Below are 25,363 nucleotides of genomic sequence, written 5' to 3'. Positions count from 1 at the left end.
CGGCGGCGCGAGGAGAGGGACATGGGGTGGGACGCAGTGGCGGCATTGGGGTTTGAGTGAGGGGTGGGCTTGATGGTGACTGATAGCTTTGCAAAAGACTGCTTTTTTATCTAATTAAATCATGATCCAATTAACTCTTGATTGTCTAATTTAACTGGTACTGTGGATGTGCGTACTGTTGCAGTGGTTAATCGATTTCAATATTAGATAATGCCAGCTGGAGCACTATTTAAGGCCCCCTATAGACTATGTATAAAAAAAGAAGAAAAACTATGTCTGGTGCAGCAGTAGAAAATTTCAGGCTCAAGGGAATAAATATTTTTCTTTCAATCGTTATTTGAAGGGTTTGGGGTTTTTTTACTCCCAGGGAGCCTAATGATACAGATACGGCATTTTGTGACCTCTACGAGCACGGAGCAGGAACGCGCCAGGGGGTGCACGGCACAGGCAGCTTCCCCTGGGACCGCTTCCTCCTCCCCGTTTGAGCCCGCCCTACTGCAGAGGCCGCGGCGATGCAGAGGCGACACCGGAGCGCAGGCACCAGGCTGAGTCCGGCGGCTCCGGCAGCAATCCCGGCGCGGACTACAAGTACCACGAGCACTCCTGTGGGTACTACAGGTCCCACAATACCTTACGCCGCCTGGTGTCTCCGCGTTGGTCCCGATTTAAATTCAGGCAGTGAGGAAAATGGCGGTGCGGGGCTGAGCGTGGGGGAGATGGAGATGTAGCTGAGCTCTGGCTCATTTCCCGGGTGAGTGGGGTTCGGAGGGAGGGAGGGAGTGAGTGAGTAACGAATGGAGAGAGGGGAGTTCTAGTTCGCGTCTCCCTGCTTCTAGTGTTGGGGTGGGACTGGGATGGCGAAGGGAGCACTGCCCCTTGCCGCGGAAGGGAGAAGCTTGGGGGTGGCCTTGAGGGGTGGCTCTTTTCTGTCTTTCGCCCCCCTCCTCAATATGAACGTGGCTTCCTGATGGGAGGAGGAAGGGGAGCGTAGATAGGTTTTGTGTGAGGAGTATTCCCAGGGCTGGAGATGAGGGGATCCCCGGGCAATGTGTGGCTGCCTCTTTCTGGCTCTTGTAACTTTACTGGTGACTGAGTTTTGAGGGGGCTTTCGTGGGCCAGTGGCGGGGGATTGATTCGTGGACGGAAGGCTTCCCATGTCGCTGTGTGATGCGTATCTAAGTGTGGTGATTTGGGGTGGAGGTTCCTCGTAGAATACAAAGAGACCTGAGGTCGCTGTGGACCTGGCTTTAGAATTGTCTGACCCACGGTTTCTCAGTCTGAGCGGAGGCGGGGTGTGGGTGAAATACCTCGGTTAGAATGGCCCTCTCTACCATTCATCTGGGTTTATCTGGTACCGAGGCGGTTCCAAAGACCTTGATATCCGTCTTCTCCTGGTCATCCTATAGCCTCGGTAAGTTTTAGAGCGGACTTCTCTTGTCTCCTTCTTATCTCTGGTAATAAGAAAAGGGATGAAAAACACTGGAACTGAAAGCTTCATTTCCGTGCCTCTTATCCATTTTGCCTCGTAGCTGTAATGAAACTATGTTATTGAGGGGTGGAGACGAGATTCCCACCCCCTATCACCCCCTCCGCCTCGGCTCGGGTCGCATGCCACTGTAGGTGTTACTGTTTCTGGGATATAAATAAGGTGATTATGAATTAGAATGTAACCTGAGGTTGAGATAATTCCCACGATTCTCTTTCTTTGGTTCTAAAGTTGGTTCTGTTTGCGGTTTCTGCTCCTATTCCTAAGCACGGTCAAGTTTTCCTTTAAAAGCGAAGCTTCTCAATTTGTCAGCTCATATTCAGACTCATTTGGCTCCTCAGTATCTTTTTCCTCTTTTAGATAGAAGTTAACAGAAAATAGTATGTTGAAGTCTAACTAAAATAACAAGACAAACAAAAGGAAATCTGAATGTGTGAGGGATGGCAATTTCTAGGATATGGTATCTGTAATACATTTAAGATGGATTCTTACAATAAGCTTAACAATTTTTTTGAGCTTCATCACTGTTGTAAAAATAAATATTTTCTCATGGAGTATTTCCATCTTAAAATGTTCTTCGTGTTCTGCTTCACATGAAACAAAGTTGTATGTTCTGAAAATATAACATAGGTTCATAGAAACAAATAGTATATGAGTGAAAACCAGAGAATAAAAGCTTGGATTTAGAAGAAACAGACTAAATTGGGTGCTTTTGGGGGAGGGTTGGGCTTTCTGGTTTGTTTCAGTTTTGTTACTTTTGTTTTTTAAACAAGATTGTCCATTATAAAATGCAGTAATTACATTTACTTTTAACTGCTGTTACAACTGCTGTTCAGCTGATTGTTGTAAAGAATTTCCTTCAACTTTGTTACTACTACCGGTTTGGTTTTTTAACTAATACCAGTGGATTTGATGGATTCACTGCTGACATGTGAAGCTAGGGATAGGGATATGGGAAGTGATAGAAAAAATAAACCCAACATTCAGCCTCACTTTAAGTACCTCTCCTGATTACAGTATGTTATTGCCAGTGTGATTTTATTTGGAATGTGACTTGCTTGCATTTTGGGCTTGCCTGTGTCTTTGTGTTTCTTTTAACTGTTCTTTTGAGGCCCTTGTTCATCCTGGCTTTGGATTTATTAACTTGGAAGTTTTGCATTGCCTAGTTACCTTTTTTTTTTCCTCACTGTATCACTGATGTATACCCTAACATATAGCTGAGACAAAATGCAGATTAGAAAGAAGAAGCAAATCTATTTTACAATGGAACCTTATCTTTCGATCATGATGGGATTATTTTTGTTAATAATGGACAAGAAATCACAATCACAAAACCTTCATTATCAATATCTGTGGTACAGTTTCCTAGAAAGGGGAAAGGGTGTGGAGGGGGCAGGCTGTTTTTATTTTTCAAGAACTCTGAGAAAGAAAAGGTGTCTTGATGATATTTGCCTGCAAAATTAAGCCATTTATAGCATGTGAAAAGGTATTGGACGCTAGAGTCTGACACTACAGGATGCTTCAACTCCTGCATTTAAATGAGTCTCTCTTGAAAATGTGATCTTAAAGGACTGTACCGTACAGGATCTTCTGCATTTCATGTTCAAGCTTTTTTTTGTATTTAGACATATCTTAAATATTCTTCTGACTTGTTTTAATAATAAAAAAAATGGAGGAGAGTGGGAGGGGAGAAATAGAATCCTTTATGCCAAGGATATCTGACCTGAATGCTGGGGCAGCCTGCCTATGTAGTTTTTTGTTTTTCCTCGTTTCGCCCCTGACTAAATCTGTTGATGTTTCTAGATGTAGTGTATTAGGAAAGAGGCAATTGTAAAAGAATTTAACTGCTACTGATTTAAATCTGCTATGGAATGTATTTCCACTCACCGTGATTTTTGTATGCTGCAATTAGTTGAGTGAAGGTACATCAAATTATTTTGTGCATCATATAAATGGGAGGTATATTTCAGATGGATCCTGTTACTTTAATCATACTTAATTGGTGACTTTTTAAATTTGCAGTTATGAATAAACTGATTTTTGAAAAATGAAACAAAATTATCTTGCCTTCAATCTCTTGAAGGATATATAGTCTTTTGTGCGCTGTGTGTCTAATAACAGAATGCCCTGCCTCACTGAAACATCCCAAATGATTGAACAGGTAATGTAACCGGGATTAGGTTGGGTGACTTTTGTTGCTCTATCTTTTAATTGAAGGGTTAAGTAAAAGAGAGAACTAAACAATTTACTTGCAAAAAACCCCAGTGAAATACATGTTCTCTCCAGTATTTTGGGGAAACGATTGTTCAGAACAGTCAGTCAGGGGTTCTCTGTTCATTTTGTGTGGGTCCAAAGAACTAAATAAATCTAAATCAAAGGTTGCATTCCTCTGGTTTTGCTTTGTGCACTCAATTTGTAGTTCTAACACTTTGCCCTGTAGAGTATATGAGCATCTTAATATTGCTGCGTTTTTTTCATCACGTTGTCTGGAGGCTAGTAAGGCACAGAAAAAGGTAAACTGTGCTACTTGCTTTTTGCTGCTGCATGTGTCTGAGGGGGTAGCGTTCTATGTGGATAAACTTTTTCTAAAACCTTTTAGACAGATGTCTAATTATGACTTGGTTTGCAGTTCTTTTTGTGCTCAGTCCATCTTTGCTGCTGAAAATTAAAGCAGACAGCAGCATCTTTTGTTATAGTACCCTCCTGGTTTCATCTTCTATGGCTGCCTTTTTGATGTTCAGAGTAGAGATTTCTGGCTCAATGGGTCAGAATGTCAGTCAGCACATTGCTTAACATTCTTAGGTAGTAATTGAAAGAATCCCCTCATAATCAGTATTTCAAGTTTTTATCTAGTCATAGATTCAAAGATAGCACTAATGGCAACAAAAGCAAGCCTACTTTATCTGCAAACTGTTCACTTGATTAAAATAGAACAAAGCAAACATCTCCTGTAAACCTAGAGTGTACATTTGATCCCCCCCCCCCCTTAAAATTAGGAAGGTAGTTTCTCTAATCAGTGCACAGTAAACTGAAAAAAAGGAAACATCTTCCCTGGCTGAAGTAGCTTTCAAAGACTTTTGTATTACAGCTGTAGGTTTTCTGCTGAACCTCCTAATCTTTGGTGATATATGTTCCAGGCTGATGAATAAGATTTGTAGAGGTGAGGTATAGAACTAGTGCTAGCAAACTTGGTAGACTTGTATTGGCTGTGTGAGAGACAATAAGCAGGTAACATGGATGATGAGTGGAATTCAGGAGCGATGGAAAATTGTTGAGTGCAAATTCGACTAAGTTGAAGGACAGCCATTACTTGATCACTTAATTGGAACAGAATAGCTTGCATTGACATCCACTGTAATTTCTGTTCAAATGTACAGCTACAAGGTAGCTTTATCAACTGCTTTGTTTTCTCTTACCCATCTATCTGTCTGTAGTTGAACCTCAAGTGACTGCTATCAAGATTGCTACACAATATAGTAATATTTCAGATTGGCGAAGCAATGCTTTTGGTAGATAAGCAAATTTTTTTATTCCCCCTCATCTTAGGTCTGCTTTATAGCAATGAAACTTTTACTTTGAACTAAAGAGTCTGTCTAGGTAGAAGTGGAAGGTTGTTTGAGCAGTATATTTGAGACAGCTTTTTAAAAAGCTCTTTAAAAGCAGTGCAAATTTCCAGGCTTCACAAAAGAAAAGGGAAAAAAAACCTAAAAACAAACAACTAAAAAAAAAACACAAAAAAACCAAACCAAAATCAAAAAGCTTTTAGGGTCTGGTTTAGTATCTGCTTTGCAAGTTGCAAGAAGAGAAATATGAAAAGGAACCGCAGACATTCTGGATGTCAGCCTGAGAAATTTTCCACTGTTTCCTTTAATAACATGCAGGCATGCTTTTATTGCTGGAATTCCAGTTAGGAATCTTTTTCTGACTGGAACTTCAAACTATTTGGTAAGCAAGTGCTTGCTAAAAATCAATTGTCAAGAAATAAATTCTCATATGCGAGACTATGCATAAACAATTCTCATGCTAAGTATCAACTACTGCTTATATTAATTTAGTTTCTTGTTTTGTTGTGTGTCAACTGTTCCTATTTCTACATGATCGCTGCTAGGTGACAATACCAATGGTAATTCTTTTCTTCCAAAGGTAATTCTGGACCAACCTTACCAGTAAGAACTGTATGCCGCTATGCTAAAAATCTTAATTATCCTATCTTTAATATACAAAGGAAGAAAGACATTAGGAAACACATCTCTTGTAAAAGAGTTAAACTTAAAGATTATTTAATGGTTATTTTTAAAATTATTATAGTTTCAGGTACAATGGTGAAAATCAAACTGAAGGGATCTACAGGTTCAACCTCATTTGTCTACCTTAAAGCTCTTTTCTGTGTAAGTTGCTCTTATTTACTAAAAAGCTACTTGACCTTTCTCCAAGATGTAGAGGACTCTGTACTTGGAATGTTTCTTGTCTTTCTGTCACTACAGATATTTATTGTTGGCTTAAGCTGTTTTGGGGTAGGGCCTAAAGAATCCTTCATATATTGGGTTGAGGTTTTTGTTTTCTTAAATGCTGGGATGGGGGCTAAGCTACTGTATTTTGTAAAAAGTAAGCAACATCACAAGCTCCTGTCTTACTAGTATAAATTGAAAATACAAAACCAGAACCCTTTAAATGCACGTTAATGGAATTTTGTCTTTTTAAGACAGCATAGTACATTTCCACAGCTCTTGAGCCAAGTCAGGGCCATTGTGCTTCCTTCTCTGTTACCTCTCTTTGTTGGGCTACTTTTTTTTTTTTTAATAATTATATAAAAATTTCAGCATCTGGCTTCCTGACTGCTCATAATCCTTTCTCACATATTTACTGCTAATGACAATGCTAATGACTAAAGTTAAAAGTAGAGCATGTTGAACTTGACATGAACCTTAATATCTTTTCCAGCTTACCTAAGGATTGAATTGTAAATTGTGTATGTTTTAATTGGTTGCTCACTGATTAAAAGTACTGAAATTACTGCCATTGCTTTGTATATCTTTTGGATAGTTTATATGTTTGTTACTTTACAAATTTGATACAAAGTTAAAGCTTGAGATGTATTTGTAAGTCTTAGTGAGACTTTTTCTCTAGTGTAGATTTAGTAACTACAGGTAGTAGTTCCAGTCAGTGATCACTGAAGAAGAAGCCACGGTGACTTAAGAGAACTTTCTTTTCAGGGTGACTGACTGAATATATTGCTATCATTTGATTTGGGTGACTTGTCCTTACTCTAGTGATGCTTTGGTCTTTATTCCTAGCGTTTTACCTGGGGAAGAAGAGGGTGTGCTATAGCCGGTGGATCTTTGTTCAATTTTCCTCCACTCAGTAAAATAGAAAAAGTAAATCTGAATTAATTCTTCTGTCAAAATGACAGACCAGTGCTAAGTAGTGTACCAAAAGCTGAGCATTGCCAGTGGAGAAAAAGGTTAGAAGATTGAAAATACTACATTATTATACAGTCATGCTATGCCTTCCTCTTGAATGTAAGTATTTCTGGTATATGCAGTATCAACGAGTAAAATGGACTATGTTTCTCTGTATTTTTAATAAGACACAGTATTTCCAGCATTTCTCTCTCTTTTTTTTTTTATGTTGGCCTTACAGTACAAGACAGATCTATACAAACCACAAGTGTAATGGGAAAGCAACAGGAGCAAAGTGTTTTCTTCTTCACTCATTTCAGTTACTCTCCTTATTATCAGATGGCAGGGTTAAAAATAAAAAAAAGGCTACTTTCAGATAGTGTAGAGTTTAACTACAGAACTGACTGCCGCAGAATATCCAGCTGCTAGGAGAACTATGTTGAACCAGGAAATTCCTGAACAGTAGATTGTTGAATTTGAGAGCATGCTAAAACACGTTCATATGCTTTTTCTTTCTAGGCATTCCTACTGGCTTCTGCTGTAGTGAATACTGTGCTCGGTAAGTTTCCTGTCACAACTACTTTGTTTTCACTACATCAATTCTCATAAACTATTGGTATTCAGGGAGTTAAGAAAAGGAGAAAATAATTTCAATTCCCTTAGAAAAATAAAGGCGTTTTCTTCACGTTCCATGTTAAAATGGTATATACTTTGCTGTCTTCCACCTCACTTGAGGAAATGTGTGGAATGACCTGGCTTTGGTATGCTTCGTGGTATCTAACACTGTAAGGCTTTTGAGGAATACTTGGACCATTAAAAGATGCTCCTCCTAAGATGTCAGATACACTGTATCCTTGGGTGTATCTATCATTAGTACTAGAGTTTTCTTCTTCCTGAAGTAACCAATAATTGTTCTGAGCAAAGTATTCATGTTATTTTGAAAGACTGATGATGAAACAGGGTTTCTTAGCTAAATCTGTTCTGGGCTCAGTGCAGATATAATGCGAATCACTGAAGGGTATTGTTTGTTTGAGGTTTGGTTGGAGCTTCTGGGGTGAGCAATTTAGCCTTCAATATTTGATTAGATTGATATGTCAGCTTCTATATCTGTTGCTGGAGAGTAGTGAAATGGAAAACTTGTCTGGAGATTCTATTCAGTGGGATTTTGGTCTCAAGAAAGGAAGCACCACCTTGCTTAATTTTTAAATAATTGAGCCTGTAAATCCAAGATTTTATTTGACCAGAGACATGCACAATACCACTACAGCTTTGTTTTGAGCAGTAAATTGTAGCAGATACTCTGTGATAACCTGACTGTATTGTGGAAAGATTAATTAACCTGATTTTGGGGGGATTCTATTCTGTCTGTATTTTGCAATTTCACTGAAGGCACGCTGTTCACTGTGAAGGAAATATGGCACGGAATATGAAAAAGAAATAGAGGAAAGGGGATCCTAATTAATGGAAGGCTCAAATCTGTTAGTATAACATGGGAAGACAACTGATTTTTCTTCAAATATTGAATGGTAGGCATTTTTGTTGAACTAAATACCTCTTGCCGCCAAATGAAGTGTACCTGCATATACTCAAACTTAATCAGATTGTAATTACAGCACTGAGCTTGAAACATTTCCATATTTCAAGAACAAATAGGGGTTTAGAACTGGCACCTTTGTATTAAGTAGCTGTACTTATTCCTTTCAATTAAATTAATCCTATATAAGCACTGATACTATGCATGGAAAATGTGAACTATTTTGATTTCCTTTCTTCAGTAGCTTATTTTGGTCTTAGTAGTTTCTGATCTTGTAGTCTCAAATCTGAGAGTCTAGTTTTGCCAAAAACTCATTAAGTTCATTAACAGGCCTTTAGTTATTATTAGATCAGCAAATACCAAGATCTAATCTTAAAAACAAGGAGGATGTGTGTTTTTCAATACATTTTTTAAAGAATCTATTTTAGTAGCATGACAGAAAAAGGTACTAAGTAGGTGTCTCAAAAGCATTCCTAAGACACCAGGCATTTAACTCCCCTTAAAGCCAGTTTGTGTGGGTCTGAGTAAACTCACACAGTATGAAACCCTATAATGGATAGATGCCTTCCTCCCTACCTGCTGCCCACAGCACTCAAACACTTTTTCAGAATATGAATCTACATTTTTAAAAGTGTCATGTTTCTGGTGTAAAATAATATATTTGCTGACATTATTTCTGTAACTTACTTCTTGTGCAAGCACATGAATAAATGTTCATAAGTACTGCATCTGCTGACTAGCAAAATGTGCCAATGGCAAGGGGATGTGATTTATGGAGTACATTTCTTTTGTGCTCATGGGCTCACCCTTATTGATGATGGGTGTAAATATATTTGTTGTGATCTGTCATAATCAAGACAGTATGTATCACTGTTGTTTACTCTCCATTGGAAAAAGCCTATGTGTTCTGATTTGTCACTGGAACTCTCTAAGTACCCATTCTGGGCATAGGCCAAGTTAAGATACAGGTCCTCGACAGACTTCTGATCTTCGTTTATGAGATTATTATCTATTACTGTGTGGTAAATTGGAAGCGATTGCTGTGTTACTGCTCATGAGACTTTGTGCGGGACTGGCCCCCATCAGGTCACAGAAAAGACTACAAAGAGCATTATTTGTCTGTTGCATCATCTGTGCAGCGCACTGTTTCAGGAATCTGCTTAAATTAAGAACGTGCAACAAGGATTAAAGAACTCTTTGAGAGGTGGAGCTGACAATACTAGTCGGAGTTTTTTGAATCACCTCACATCCTTAGTATTTTCAGTGTAAGTTTCTGTATGTCTTTAAAAAGCTTATGGAAAAAATAGTATCATGTGCCATAAGGAAATTTCTACTCTGTTTGCCAGCAAGATAGTCATCGAGCAGGGCACTGCCTCGGTTGCTAAACTGAGCATGCCTTCTGCACAGGTTACTTGCTGGAGGGGCAGGAAAGTTGGTTTTTAGCACTGTTGGATGAGACCTTCAGCTACCGTCTCAAATGAAATCTTGAATTAGGAGGGAGGTAAGGGTGGCCTTTGCTAAGCCCTTGATCCTGCTGCTGCATCGTGCTTTATGGATGCTGTGTATGGGTGAGGCAGTATAACCCTAGAAAAAGGTCCCTGTTCTCTAGGTACTGTGCTGCCAGGCACTTTAACTGCTTTGTAGCTGGCAGGTTTATAGAGAAGTTGCTCTTGGTCTTGGTAATATAGTGATAAAGCATGTCCAGTTCTGTCAGTATGGAGAAGCTGTGCAGCAACAAAGCTAACTTGGTTAGATAAAATACATGAGGATCTTGGCCATTGGTTTAAAACAAAACTGAGCATGTTAGAGTACTTTAAATAAGGCACTTGTCAGCTATACAGATATCTTCATTGGAGCAGCAAGATTAAGTTCAGTTTGTTTAGACATTCGACCAGTTTCTCTTCCAAAGCCTTAATTTCTTGGACTGAATAAAAGGTTACACTTTGTTCAACAGAAGTCTCTGCTCATTTTTCAAATGTCTGAACCAAAAAGTAGTTCTGAGACGTATGTCAGAGACAGGCATTAAAGAATTAGAACAGGCTGCTGTGATGGAAAATGTTAGGCATCCTTAACCACAGATGTAGTTGTGCCTGCACAGGCACTGATATGCTGTAGTTTATTTTTCTGTTTTAGGCAAAGATGCCCACTCAAAATTTAGCAAGGTTCCTTTCTTTTTACTGCACCAATACATCAAATCTAACTTTCATTCAGTAGATCATTCTAATTTCAGTCTGAATCAACAGATGAAACATCTGTTGCAATGCTGGGTGTATCAAGGCTGTTTTATTAAAGATGAAGTATATTAAGTTGAGGGTGAGTGTGTGTGTGTTCGTGTGTCCCCAGATGTCCTTGTGGAAATGTCTGTTGATGTGTGGTTTTAAATGTTTTTCAGCAATACATTCCTTCCACCCCGCTGCCAATGCGGTGCTACAGATTGTAGAGAAAGCAGAAATAATACTATTTCTGTTTGATAGGGTCTTATTTTCATGACCTGTTTATTTTAACTGGGAAAGGCAAACTACATCTGATTGGCCTCATGCATAATGCAAATGTGGCATGTTTTAAAAACAACTTATTTTAAAATATCTTTACAGGGCTTAAAACATTTTTACACATTACAGGTGAACACGGTTTACTTCTAATGGTTTCTATAAGCTAGGTACAGTCTTCAGAAACTGGAAAAATGCATGCTGTAGACTTCTGTAAAGAGCTTGCATGCTTTCCCAAAATGTGTTTTTCCTAAATGACTTCAGAATAGGACAATGTGCAGCTCCACCCAATCCACAGTCTCAGTAAGCCTGAGACATGCCGTTCATTCAAGGACAGTCTCTTACTAGCTTCATGACCTGCATGATAAATTAAAAAAAGGAAAGAAGAAAGAAAACCAAAAGATAAATTTTTGAGGAAATTGTATGCAGTTTAGTAAAGGGTTCTCAGAATGAGTAATTTTTTGCAGGTTCGCTGGGGCATCATTGTGAATCTTGTTTGCTTGGAACAGTAATTATACAGACTCAGATTTTAGTTATTAGGTTACTTATGTAGTGATGTAGTAAAAAATTCCAAATTTTACTCAACTTTTGTAATTGGTATATTTTTGGAGACAGTGCTAGCAATTGCCAGTATTGTCTTCCCATCCCCCAGCTTTTGAGTCTAGTTTGTTTGCAGCTGCGGTAGTAGGCATCCTTCTTTCAGGAAGTGACCTTGACTTGTATTAATCAAATTCAGAAAACACAGAAAAACTTCTTGGCAACATGCTGACTTGATAAAAAATTTTATAGTATCCATTTTCTTCTGAAACAAGGCCATCGTAAAAAAAGGGCATTCATTTATGATACCCTACTGTAAAAGAATTTCTCTAAAATTATGTGGTATTCAGAGAAGGCAAAAACAACAAAACCAAACTGCACTTTTTACTGAGAAGAACGTATTGATGGCTTTTAACAAAAGTAATTAAGTCTTAAATTGGTATTGGCAAAAGTGTGTCCTAATCTAGCTAAGCTGTGAAAATACAGCATTATTTGATAGCATTTTCTGTGGTGTCTTTCCATTTTTGAACTACAGTAGGAAAGCTTGGTAGTAGGGCATGAACTCAATCACCTAAGATCTTATGATGGCTTCAACTTTCTGACTTTGTGTTTTAATCACTTCCTGCATATTTTGTTAGCATTTCTCAAGGCATTGCACTTAACCTCATAGTAGCTGCATTAAGCTGCTGCTGTTCCTATTTACATAATTAAGAAAGTAATCTACCTGTGTCGATTCAAGAAATCACTGTTTGACCTTGTCCACCAGCTGGAAATTGGTTTTCTTTGGTTGCTCTGAAGTGGAGTGGCTGACTATACCTGAAGCAGGTTTTAAGAGGCTTAATGATTATTTTATTGCCTAAAACTGTTTTGTTAATTGAGTCGCAGAAGTATGATTTACATAAGTTTGATTGGCAATGTTTTCAGCTGGCATAGCTGTTTTGTAAGATTCTTCATCCGTTTTCTGGATCTGTATAGAGGTCCGAGAGCAGAGTATCTTTCACCATTACAAAGTGCACTGAAAGCCTTTAACATATCTGGGTAAGATAGTGATTTTGAAAGTGCATGTTGATGGAAAATTAGTAATAGCTGCCAACTGACTAATGTTTTTTTCCACTTTAGGTTGTCATATGCATCATCTTAAACAATCTACCTTGGCTTCAGGGTTTGGAAAACTGAGTTGCATTTTCACCAGAGTCCTTACCATAAACCTTTTCTGTATGTAGACAGCATATATACTCATTTTACCCCTTCACAATATATTCAGATTCTTGTCAACCTTTCTGCCCTGTGTTGGAGATCAGACTATGCCAAAATATATGCCTCCAAATGTTTCCTAATTTGACTGCCTCCTGTTTTGGGATGGTTAGTTCTGTGTGTTTTACTCTGCAAGTGTATGCGATGACTTGCCATTCTACTTGGTATCAAATCAGAGCTGCTAAAATCTCTAAGGAAGCCTATACATTTCTGCTGTATTGAATCATACTCTTAGGTTACGATGCTAAAGAATTTGCCTGAACTACATGCTTTACATACTTCCCTTCATGCTGTCTTGTATTATGGTGTCTGTTGCTGCGCTGAACTGAACATCTTCACAGGAGCTTTAGTCCTCTATTCTTTTCACCAATAAAGGGGTGATAAATCTGTTGCTCTCCTTGCTTAAGTGTAGCTGGACATTGATTTTTTTTTTTTTTCCAAGTTCAAATGCCAAAACACAATCATAGATCTTGTAATTCAGATTTGCTGTCATCAGTGTTTTCACCAATCTCCAAGAGAAAAACCTGGTGGCAGCACAGATTTTGGGGTACCCCTCCATGGACTGATTCACCTGGGTCTGTAGTTCCTGGAATGAAAACTGCTTTGTTAGTGATGATACAGTGGAACAAGAAGCCTGCTCTATGTTTGTGCTCTAGTTCTGTAATAACATGAGTGAATATGCATCTTTCTTTTTCAGTGCTGAACCAAGACAATCTATTGCAAATCTCAGGCCCAGAGCATCTTTTACTTATTTGTAAAGATTTTTGTTTTCTTTTGCTTTTGTTTGTTGTCCTTTGCAAGATTTTGAAGACCTGAGGATATTTGTAGCCAAGAGCCATGACTTTAATGTCCATCCTTCATGGAGTAGATGATGTCCTGTTTTGTAGTCAACATCTAGAAGCAGGCTATTATGACTGGTACTGTGAGGACTGGGCAGCAGTACTTCTTGGGCTGTTCAGCCTTATGCCACAGTACCGTGGATTCCTCGTTTGTCGTGAAGCAAAGTAAATTACTGCGGCTCTGGATTGCGCATTCAGAATCTTTTCTGGCAGTTTAGTGTTGGTGCTCTCCCTCCCCTTTCTCAAGGTCGTTCCTGTTTGCCAGCACAAACAGGCGGCTCGTAGCTGTAACACCTTCAGAGTTAAGTGATGCTTTGATAATGCCTAGTATCAGTACTAGACCTTTGCTTACTGCCATGGTTTTCAGCTAAAACGGGGTAAAGGGGCCTTACTTCTGCCCAACTTCTGACTCGCTGCTGTACTGCTTCGGACGACTCCCCTTTCCTTTTATTTCCATGCTGAAAGCAATTCTCAGCGGAGGAGGCTGCTGGGCGTTCTGGTGCTTTTCGTTCTGCTGCTCCTTCCAAGGGAGGGGAAAGGGAGGAGAGGCCCCTCTCCCTTACTGTCCGCTCCCTGACGGAGGCGGCCCGGGCCGCAAGGAGTTAACGGCCGCTGCCGCCCGCGGTTCTGTGTGGAGCCGCCGCACGCTCATTGGTTGCAAAAAGGTGAAATTGAAACCACAGTAAACTTTTGACCCTGTAGCAGTTCTTGTGGAACGCCTTCCCCTTGCCAAGAGCATAGGGCTTCTCCACCCCACCCCCGCCCCGCTTCCCCCTTTTTCCTGTATTTTTTTTTCTCTGTGATCATGCTGTGCTGCATGCAGTCTCCCCGAGGGGAGGGGGAGGACGAGAACAAGCGAGTAAGTTTGCTTGTGTGCCGCTAATGGCAAAGCTGGAATTTGCCTTAAAGGCTACTACCAGCTATCTTCTGAAAGTCCCATCGCTACACAAGTAGGAATCAATTTGTTTAATTTTTTAAATTCCAGTTTGTAACATGTTTCTGTATGGTTGAAGAAAAAACCAACCCAACTAAAAGCAACCTACAAATTGATGCTGATGATCAGGGCTAATTAGAAAGTGGGGAAGGGAGGATGAGTCACCGGGTACGATGGTTTCAGCGAGCTTAATAAACACCGTTGAATTTTTTAAAAGACTGAAGTGGTGTCTCCTAACTGAAATCCTGCGTCGGAATATCAGAATATTAAAACTTAGTTCATATGTCTGTGAATTGAATACATATTTACCTAACACCTTTTCTATTCTGCATCTCCCTAAACAAGAAACCTCCAACACCTCAGTCTGAGAGACAAGTAGTGTCAGCTGAGCTTCACTGCCAAATTGCGAAGTATCGGAGGCCTAGAGTAGCCAATGTTAGGAATTTTTATTTAGGGTGTGACTCCAGGAAATTCTGCACCTAATTAATGTGTGTGTCATTTTCATGCTCTGCAGATTTTATCACAAACCTGAAATATCTGTGGCCGAGAAAATTCACCTTCCCCTTTGTAGCTTTGCCAAATCAGGCAAATTTTAGCAGCATTACATTTTCGATGAAGTATGAAAACGGCATTTAGTTATTTCACATTTCTTTCCTCTTAAATGTGTGTCTTTTCACTGACAAAAGAATCGCTGACTTGATTACTGCATCAGTTTCTATTTCCTCCCTTGCTAGCTCATAGGCGCAGGTATGGCTGCCTGTTCTTGCTGGAACATTAAATTTACTGAATGTTAAGTGCCACTTAATCAAGGAGTCACTCAGCACCTTACCTAGAGATAACATTCGAAACTCTTTCTCAACAAAGAAACCTGATGCCCGACTGCTTCAGTCTGTTGCTTCCACGGCTCTCCTGTCTTGTTTTTGCAAATAGTTTCATCGGTTTTATATAGCATGTTCATTTTCCTAATTAGAGATTAGGCTGGGGAGGGACCCACAACTGCTGTGATTTGCACTCTTTAAAAATTCAGGTCTGTAAGCAGTTTAGTGGTTAAGAAGTGTTTACTTTACAGCAGTGTTAATAGAGTAGGACAGAATTGTGGTGGTTCCGTGTGGGCTGTTCTTGTAGTGCTGCTTTGTTCTTGATGCAGCTTTTTCTGGGAATTGAGGGAGTCTCCAGAAGCATTGCCAGCAATATCGAGGGAACGATGAATATTAAATGATTAATAGCAGGTCCTCTGCACCCTCATGTGTGCAATTCTGCTTGCAACTGCAAAAGAAACATGTCCTGACATTGATCGTTTGTGACCTCCCTGTTTATTCCAGCTAGTGTACCTAAGCAGCAGATATTATACAGTTTCTTTTTCCCCAGTCCCTGTAATTCGTTGTTCTCTCCTTCCTGTGCCTGTATACATCCTGTCTGCTTCTCACTGTCTTTTTCATGGTAGTTCTTCTGCCTTCACAGTGGAGCTGCAGTGAAGCTGCACATCATGTTGCCTATCGCAGTAAAATGGGATAAATGCTCTTCTAAAGGAGAGTGAGTAACAACTGTCGCAAATTAGGAATCAATTCTGAACTCTGTTTCTGAAGCATATTTTAATGTGTCTTAGACTTGAACACTTGCGTGGTTGCATTGTGATAACATTATGTGTACATGCTTTTAGTGGTAGAAATCCGTGAACTTTAAAATTGTTACTGCAGATGCCAGCAGAAGGGTGAGAAACTGGCAAAAAAGAAGTAACAGTGATACTGAAGCTACAGAAGCACAAATTTCTTTAGTCCTATAAACTCTAGAACTTCAAGGGACCCCACTGGGAGGAGTCTTTTAGAAGATCATTATTGAGAGCTAACTGCTGATAATGAAATATCACTAGTGTAACCTTTTCCTGCAATGAATGCACCTGAAAAGAAGGGTGTCACGGATACTGTGAAGACATTTTGTAACCAAAAACCATGAAATGAGCAGTCGCAAACTGAAAATATGTTGGCGTTCTCTACTGCTTTATTCTGTGTGTTTATTCAGAGAAGATCTTGATGTTGGTTTCATCTCCCCATATTCCAAAAGAGGGTCTTGCCAGCTGCTTTGGAGCTGCTCTGTTAGAATTTTCTCCCCCACCATGGTTTCCACACGGTGAATGAGAAATTTTAAAAGAAGTTACTGCCATGGTGTTTTCATCTATTTTTTCTTTCTCTTAAGTAAGCAGCTTTCTAAGTAGAAAGCAGTTTTCTATCTGCTTTCTTCTAAACAAAAGGATGGAAAGGTGATTTAGAGGAGATTCCAGAGCACAGCATCTCCATTTGAAAAACTATTACATGTTCCAAAGCTCATCAGAACTACTATTGTGTGCTTCAAACTTCTGCTGGTTTATTAAGGTTTGGCAGTTTCCCCTAGATCAGCTCCTCACTGTCATGCTGGCATAAATGATGCTGAAAAAGAGAAGACATGTAGTAGTTGAACCTCAGAGTTTTGTTTGGTTTTAAAACATTACCATTGTATCTGTCTTCTGTGCTTTTATGTCCATTTCAGTCGGTGGTGAAACTTACTACCTGCAGTGTAATGGTTTAATTGTGGGATGCAATAAGTGGCTTTTTCTTGGCTTCTTCCTCTATAGTTTTGTTTCAAAACTGTCCTCTCCACATCCTTGTTGCAGCTTTTCAGTGATGAGTGAACACTTGGTCTTCTGCAGCAGTAATGGCTTGGGTTTCTGAATTTTAAATGCTTTTTTTGAATAGCATGTTTATAGCAACAACTTACTGAAAGACATTTAAAAGAAATTAATCTATTCGGTTTTTTACATCCTCTGCCAATATAATAATTTTTCTGAATTCTCTTGTGATACTGTCAAGATGCAACATGAATAGACACTGAAAAGTTTAAGCTGTAGACATATGAATTCCCTTGAGGACACATGTCCATACACGCAGTCTTTTTTTTTTAAGGAATCAGTATCTGAGAAATTCTTTTCTCCTTTGATGTACAAACCAGTTTGTAGAAAAAAAAGTGTTCTGATAGAAAAGTGGTGTGATCTTGGTGAAGCAGACCTCCTGCTGCAAGTTGTGTTTCACCTGCAGTTCCTTGAAAAATGTGATAAAAATGAGGATTGGCTGCTATAGCTGAAAGGACTGTATGCATTTGTAACTCTGTAGGTTGCATTATCTGTGTAAATGTGCATGGGCTAGGGTGGGTTGATATGCCCTGATAATCAGGTTATTCCTAACTTCTATTACTGGCTCAGGTTTTTTGATCTCTCAGGCCACAGGGACAGTAAACAGTAGCTTTGCTTACTGATTTCTGCTGAAGTAGCAGACCAGGATATTTACTCTGCTCTCCTTTTAGAAGAGTGTGCTTTGTTTCCAGCACGGTTTTAAACTGATTCCTCTAAATTTTCCTTTTGATGTTTCTTGAGAGTGTGAGTGTGTGTGTGTATGTATGTGTATGTGTGTGTATATATATATATATATATATATATATATATATATATATATAAAATATATATTGCTTATGATAATCAATATGAGGTATCAGGTAATTTATCAAAGCAGTGAATGAACTATAAGTAGCAGAGAGACAATATTCCTGAACAGATACAAGAAAAGAAAAAAACAATTGGCTGAAGTGCTCCATAACTGTTGCATCTGTTCGTTTGTGTATGTAGCTGTCCTTACAATAGTCTGCTGAAGACTTAGACAGGAGAAGGAGTCAACTTTACAGTTTGTGGTATCAAAAATTCCTCATGATATATCATAGCACAATGCCCATTTTTCGCTCTCTCCAGTCAGATGGCAGCTGGAAAGGCGTGGTTTTCTTCAAGATAAGTAAATGAAAAGCACGGACCAATGGTTCTTGCAGTACTAAGGTCTGGTCCTTAAAGCTGGCAGTTTTGGTTCTCGAGGTAAAAATAGGGCATGTCCAGAGAAATTAGAGATCTGATGAACGTAAATAAATTCAGAGCAAAAATTATATGCTAGCAAAACCAGTATGTCTTCTGTCTTGTTGGCTCCACATGCTATAGCAGTCTTGTTGATGATGCTGTGAAAATACAGGACAAGTATTTTTCATTTTGGATATTACTACTAAAATATATATTCATTTCTAGCATTATACCAGACAACTGCAGACATTCTTTAATAAACCTCAGAGCTGTGACGTGGTAGAGAATTGGAAAATAAGTGATGTTTATAATGTTTTTTTTCTAGTGCTAAGTTTTCTCTGTCCTAGAGGGGAAAAAGGCTCTGCATACTGAGCATGGACAATTGCAAAAACTCTATTTTTTCTGAGGAAAGAATTTCTAATACCTTATGGGGAAAAAATGATATTGCTTTTTATTCATTGTGTATTCAATCATAAATAGAGGGAGCAAAACAGTTATCCTGCCTGTGTGAATGGAGGAGGAAGGGGAATTGCAAACCCGATGTTTACAGCCTACTGTTTAATTGTCCTTAGTGTTGTTCTTAAGAAACTGACATTTCTGATAGTACAGACCACAGGATTTTTGAATTAATACATTTAAATAGTGTATATTCAATATGCTGATAACTTTAATTACGCTTCTTTTTATATTTTTCAACTTCTTGTATAGAATATTCATTAGGTGATTTGTTATTTCAAAAGCTGTCATTCCCCCTTTTTGCCCCACCCTTCTGTTAAAGTACCAAATACACTTCTGTCTCTTTGTTTTAGATTTCCTTTGTTTTTCACAGTGATTCTCTATCATGTATTTAATGCTGTCCTCCAGGGTCCTGTGTCAACATTTCTTGCACAGCACATTGATTTGAACTGAGGATTTAAATCAGAGGAGTCTTATTTTGAAATAGCAGAAGTTGAAAATGAAAAAAAAAAAATGGATCAATAGGAAGCCTGGTATAAGAGACAGAGAGGATGTTTGCAGACGGAATAAATGCTTGAGATTTTCAGAAGGTGCATAACAGAGCATGACAAACAGGAACAGGCTGGAGTGTTGTGGTTTTAAGAGGGGGGTGCAGTGGGGGCTTCCTGTTAAGGAAAAGCAAAAACCATTTAAAACTGATGAAAAAAATTTCACTTACATGTTTGGCATGCACATGGTAGATGCCAAGTCATTAGAGTACTAAAATGTGTTTTGTATTTTTAAGTGGAGAATACTTAGAGTTTTATATTTATAAGAGCATTCTGTGGTATTTACTCGTTTCCTACTAATTTCTAGAATTTCTAGATTCAACCCCTTTTCAGTACTGAGTAAAATGGGGCTCTGATACAACATGGAATGGTGATTTTGATTGTTCTGTGGCAAATCAGTATTTATAAATAACGCATTAGTGCCATTTGTTTAAATAATGTTTATTTGAAAGAAATACCCCTTCTCTTTTGCTTTCTTGTTGTTTTGTGGGTACATAATATAAATTCTGTCTCTCCAGGTATACGTCTCCACATTTCTGATCTTTCTAGAAGCAAAGCCTTCTAAGTTGTATTTTCCTTTGTTGCTTACTATTACAGTATGTCAGTGCATGATGAATACTGTTTAATGGCCCTCTTTTAGATAGTGTACTACTCATGGTGTCTTCACAGTGTTCTTCAGTTAGTGGTTTCATGATGTTTTAAGTAGCTTTTGAGACACTTTGAAGGCTGCTAGTCATTCATTGGCTCAGAAAGTTAGGAAAATGTTAACTCACTTGGCTGTAAAAGCAAAATTAGTCTTGGTTTTGTGGAAATCTAATTCAGTGTGTTGTTGAAGTGCAGTCATTTAAAAACCCAGTCTTTCTTAAAGGTGCTTTCATTCTTTATTTTGTCAAATGCACTAGCGGACCTAAGACAGTTTTCTAGTTATGTCTTAAGATTGAAGTGGATTAGAAATGGGAGAACTTCTGCACTGCTTGTACTGATGTATTACTTGTGTGTTATTGATCAGTCCTTAACCACTGCAGTTTGCAGAATGATACTTTAACATACCAGTTTCATTTTGCTTAAAATGCTTTGCTGTGATGTGTCATATCTTTGTAGCTAATAGTGAGCAATTTGTCAGTGTGTAGATGGCCATGCAGTGGCAGCAGGGCTTACTTGGGTAAGCCTAAGATAGTAAGAAATCCCCACTTATCATCCCCAGTTCCCCCAAAGATCCTTGAACTTTCAACTTGCCTAAGATAATAAGAAATCCCCACTTATCATCCCCAGTTCCCCAAAGATCCTTGAATTTTTAAGAACATGTAGAACTAGGAAAAATATGTAAAACATTAGAATTTTATGTAAAAAAATAGAATTTTATAAGAATTACTACAGCAGAAAATGTTCAAGTAAAATTGGACTGGAAAAATACAGAATTGAAAGTGGATATAAGAGCAATTTTTTTTTCTTCTGGGTTGCATTTGACTTTGAAGTTGACTATGTCCATTCTGGTAGAAAGTGAATATTAGAGGATTATATGTAACTTGATAAAAGTTTTTTAGAAATGCTTCCATTAATTTCAGTGTCATTATGTTTGTGTAACAATATCCTACTTTGGAAGTTAAAATTTGGAAACAGTAAACATTTGACCTTGGGCAAATGTTGCCTCATATAATGCATTATATTCAGCCGGTAAAGTAAAAATTGCATTTTACTGGGCTCTAGTTTGTGGAAAACATAGTGCATATAGGTTGGCAATGCCTGACAGCTGATATTTATCAAGGCTAACATGAACTTTACTCATTCTTACATTTTTAAGCAGCTTTCAAAGCTCTGCATGTATACAAACGTTCACATGAACTTTACTCAATCTTGCATTTTCAAGCAGCTTTCAGAGCTTAACATATGTACACATGTTCAGCCTGTCTTTTAGCTTTTAACATTTTGTTCTAGAGATGTTAACTCTTACTAAGATTAGAATACACCCATAATGATTTTCATTTCTCAAATTTAGTCACAATATGAGCATTTTGTAAACCAGCACTATAATGTAAAAACTCAAGAGTAATGTTTAAAGATCAAAAATCCTTTTTAACTATTAAATTTTTCAGTGGGCTTCAGACTTTCAGTACATGGGATTATGCTAAATGTGCAATATACTCTTGGAAGCATACATTTTCTAGAAATCATAAAATTAAATATAGTTAAAATGCAGTTCCTTTAGTAGAATAAATGCTAAAGCTTTAATTTAGGTAAATGATAACACATGTAAGAGAGGAGATACATTTTCTTTCCAGGGATGACCAATTTTTCTGGGAGCCATTTTGGTATTGTAGTTAAACAGTTCATGTTCATTGGCTGAATAATAAAAAAAAACTTTTCCTCCTTGCTTTAGATGTAATAAAGAATTATGTGATTGTTTTGGAATATTAAAAGTACTGAATGTAATTATTCTTTTCTAATAGTCCTCTTGAAGAGAAAAGTGTCTGGAAGAAATTATTATTTTCACGTTTTTCAGATTTTCTGTCAGTCCACATAGCTTGCTGGTCTTTTAGACTTACAGTTTCCTGTTACTTCAGTAACTCAGTATTGAGGTGAACAGATCGCAAATGTTAGCTGCCAAATAACTCAAGACTGAAGAAGGCTTAAAACTGGAATGGATTAATATGATTATGATCATCATAATTGTAACTACTGATCAATGGCAAAAGTTACATTTTTTCCTCCTTACTAATATGCTTAGTAAAAATGTTATATTTACTAGCATTCACACTAAACCTTTCAGCCTGGAAGACACTTCATATGACATAAGAAATAATTATCATTTTTCTTTATTTATATTAGGAAATATTTTTATTTCTTCTTTAACTAATATCCAAATTGCCAAAGATGAAAGATAAATTAGTGTCTGAAGCCAGTCTGCAATTCAGAGTTTGCTGGACCACTTTGTTAAAAATTCAGGGTTAAAGATGGGATTTCTTTGCTCCTGTTAGGAACCAGCAGGGTTTTAAATCTTAGTTAATCTCAAACACTCCTAAGAGGCAGAATGGATTCAATGCTTTTTCTGTGTTGTTTTGGATTGACAAAGGTGAAGGCCAACATGAAAAAATTTTCAGAGCTGCAGCTTTATTCTCTCTGAGTGCCCAGTTTATGCCTTTGTCCACTGTCTCCCTTGCTGGCTTCCTGTTTATGATGTGCTACTTAAGCGTCTTTTTATAATCAGCTGTAGTTCAGTGCAAGGTGCAGTCTTCTCTTTTTTTGAGTCCTGTACTTCCTGTTTCAATTAATTTTAAATTCTTCCCATGTAAACAAGCTTTCCACTTCTTAAATGCTAACCTTTTTCCCGTGGAATCCCCTTTAACTTTCTCATAGAGCCATGTAGGTATTTTTTGGTATTTTTGTTCTCTGTTCCAAAAGCTATGTAGGTGTAGCAGCTATTATCCAGAATTCACTTGAGAGGCAGCATAATTTCTCTCTCTCTCTCTCTCTCTCTCTCCTTCTCTCTAGCTCTCTTTCTCTCTGTTGTTATTATGATGCAGTCATAAGAGGGCCTCTGTAATCACATTTCTGTCTTGAGGGCTGGGGATGTGTGGTGATGTCCTCACATATGTCTAGATATGTGTAGATTAATATTCCACACTGCTTCTATTCCACACTGCTGCATGTTGTTTTGTTAAACACAACTAACCTCAGAAGGACAATTATACCATCTTTCACATTTCCTTTGATTTGTGTGCACGAGCAGTAACTGATTAATTTGGTGCCTTCCTTTTCCCTTTTCTTTCCCTGTTAAAACTGTTTGATGAGATACCTGGTTTTAATAGTTTGAACTGGAGCTACAAATGATATGATGTAATGAAGAAATGAATACCACATTGTAATGTGGTAGAAGTGTTAGAATATATGTCTCATGCAGTGTATGTCTGTTTAATCAGGGAAAGTCTACTCATGTTTTCTTTTCCTGTTTCTGTGTCTGAGTTTGTTTCATGACTCCTGCCTGATTCATCTAAAAATTGAATTCAGCAGAGATCCAACAAGAAACAGACTAATTTAGTTATATCACATGAGGTTTCCTGACTGCCTTTTACAAAATTATTCACATCTTTGTGTTACAAACAAAAAAGACTTACAAGCTTTCCTCCCCCACACCCTCCAGTATAGCTGTATAAAGCTTCTTTTGTCTCTGTTCATATTGAGATGTCACAGATGTGTATACTTTTCTGGGTTCTTTTCTCACATGGAACTCTAATGACCATTCCGCCTTTGATTCCTTTCTCAGGCACATTGGCGTAGACTATACAAAATGAAATTTAGGTCACAAATTATTTTTAAATTATTCTACTTGAATGAATGGAAGATTTAGCTGCCGGTACTTGTAAATACTGGAAATTTATGGCAAAATTTGGCAGAAGCTGGTTGACTTAAAAGTATCAGCAAAGGAGTGTGCAGTTTTAGTGTGAAATGTAAGTGTGCAGTTGAATTTTAAAGATGTATTTATGCTATCCTGAAGATTAAAGGCAGGTGTGTTCACCTGCACTGTTAAAACAACTAGGAGTATTAGGAATAACTAATTTTAAATAAATATTTTTAATTTTATGTATTTTAATTTCAATTTCACTGGGGACCATGATAAACAGATAAAGGACCACGTTAACAGCAAACAAAACGCATGCTTTTCACTGTCATGCGTTTTGTTTGCTGTTAACGTGGTCTTTTATCTGTTGCTCTAACTGGCAAACCAGGATGCTTAGGAAACAAATTAACAAGCAATGACATTCCAGAAATAGATCCACATGCATTATTTATCAGAGGAACATGAGATGAACTCCAAGCATCTTCCACCTCTGACCATCTCTTAAGTAAAAGTGTCCTGTCATATTAATACATGCGAAGTGAAAAAGGTTCAAGTTAATTGTCATGTCTGAGAAATAGCCCAAGAGTGCATGGTGTTTACTAAACATAAGCACTGCAGGGGAATTGGTAAATGAAACCTGGCAAGGTCTGAAAAATCAGTCTCCCTAAGATAGAATGTATAATATAAAATGAATGTGCATGAAATTAAGAATATTTTACATGTTGCAACAAGGTGTGTTTCACTGGCATTAAAGATGGCCCCTTTTTTTTTAACTGAAAGTCCTGATTCAGTGAAGCCTCTGAATCATTTATTACCTAGTAAATCACCTTTTTGTCTGTGGGAGGAATGTGAGAGGGAGAAAGAGTAGAGAATGATCAAATGCCTGTGTTTTGGAGTACTATTTTTTTAGTTACTGTACTGGTGGGGGAAGTGCTGGATAAGTGGATAATATAATTTCCTGTTTGCTTCATAATGTGTAGGTGCTTTCATCTTAAAAAGTAATGAAAGACTTTTTTGTATAAACTAGTTACATGAAAACCTCTTTATTTACTCAGGGTACATGAGTGTCTGTTTCAGTGGTTTGTTTCATTGCACTTTCAGATTCACAAAGCTGTAGTAAAGGTTCAGTGGCATTTCTTTATCTGCTGCATTTGCTCCTTCCTCAGAGGTTTAAAAGTATGTTGTTCTTATACACTCTAATTTAAAGTGTATTGTATTTAGATTCTTTTTTTTAAAAGGCACAGTAATTATCTCTGAAACATTTAAGAAAGATTGCAAGTGCTACCCTTTTGATGTCTTATTTTAAAAAGAAACTATTGTGTTCACCATATCTGGCACATTATATATAGGTATATTTTTAACGTGAACACAGTGTAGTGTGTTCGGTCTTTAGGTGTCTGTCATATTGCTGTTGTCTGTGCTGCAGGTAACTTGTCGCTTGGCCATCTCATCTGGACTGTAATGTAATGATCTTTCTTTGTGTCTTTTACAAGTTTGATTAAAAAACCTACCATATGTAAACTTTGATTTGGTAGCCAGGCTGTGCTGGATGCTAAGGTTCTTCATGGTGTGAACTGGTTATCTTTATAGCTCATCCTGAGAGTGGGTAAATTAGTCAAAGGTCAGTATGTTGAGACCATTGAGATCAAAACATGATGATTAATGTTTTTGTTTGAGCACTCT

General features: G+C 37.9%; 1 protein-coding gene across 10 annotated transcripts in view; it reads left to right on the top strand.

The window, feature by feature from the left end:
- The first annotated feature begins 502 nt into the window (after positions 1 to 502).
- Positions 503 to 25,363, top strand: part of NCOA3 (nuclear receptor coactivator 3) — a 52,470-nt gene continuing 27,609 nt past the window's right edge. For 4 of the 10 annotated variants that reach the window (XM_030231493.2, XM_030231497.2, XM_030231490.2 and 1 more), the window contains exons 1-2: positions 503 to 751; positions 7,405 to 7,444. The gene's annotated coding sequence lies outside the window, so the exon portion shown is untranslated. Of the gene's footprint in view, positions 752 to 5,794; positions 5,875 to 7,404; positions 7,445 to 8,274; positions 8,412 to 25,363 lie in introns of all 10 variants that reach the window. The other 6 variants (XM_030231495.2, XM_030231491.2, XM_050982273.1 and 3 more) reach the window with 5 other exon arrangements.

This window comes from Serinus canaria, chromosome 20 (genome assembly GCF_022539315.1).
Source record: "Serinus canaria isolate serCan28SL12 chromosome 20, serCan2020, whole genome shotgun sequence".
In the NCBI taxonomy this organism is placed as follows: Eukaryota; Metazoa; Chordata; class Aves; order Passeriformes; family Fringillidae; genus Serinus; species Serinus canaria.
The sequence above is the reverse complement of the archived record's forward strand: the minus strand, read 5'-3'. Positions and strand labels throughout refer to the sequence as shown.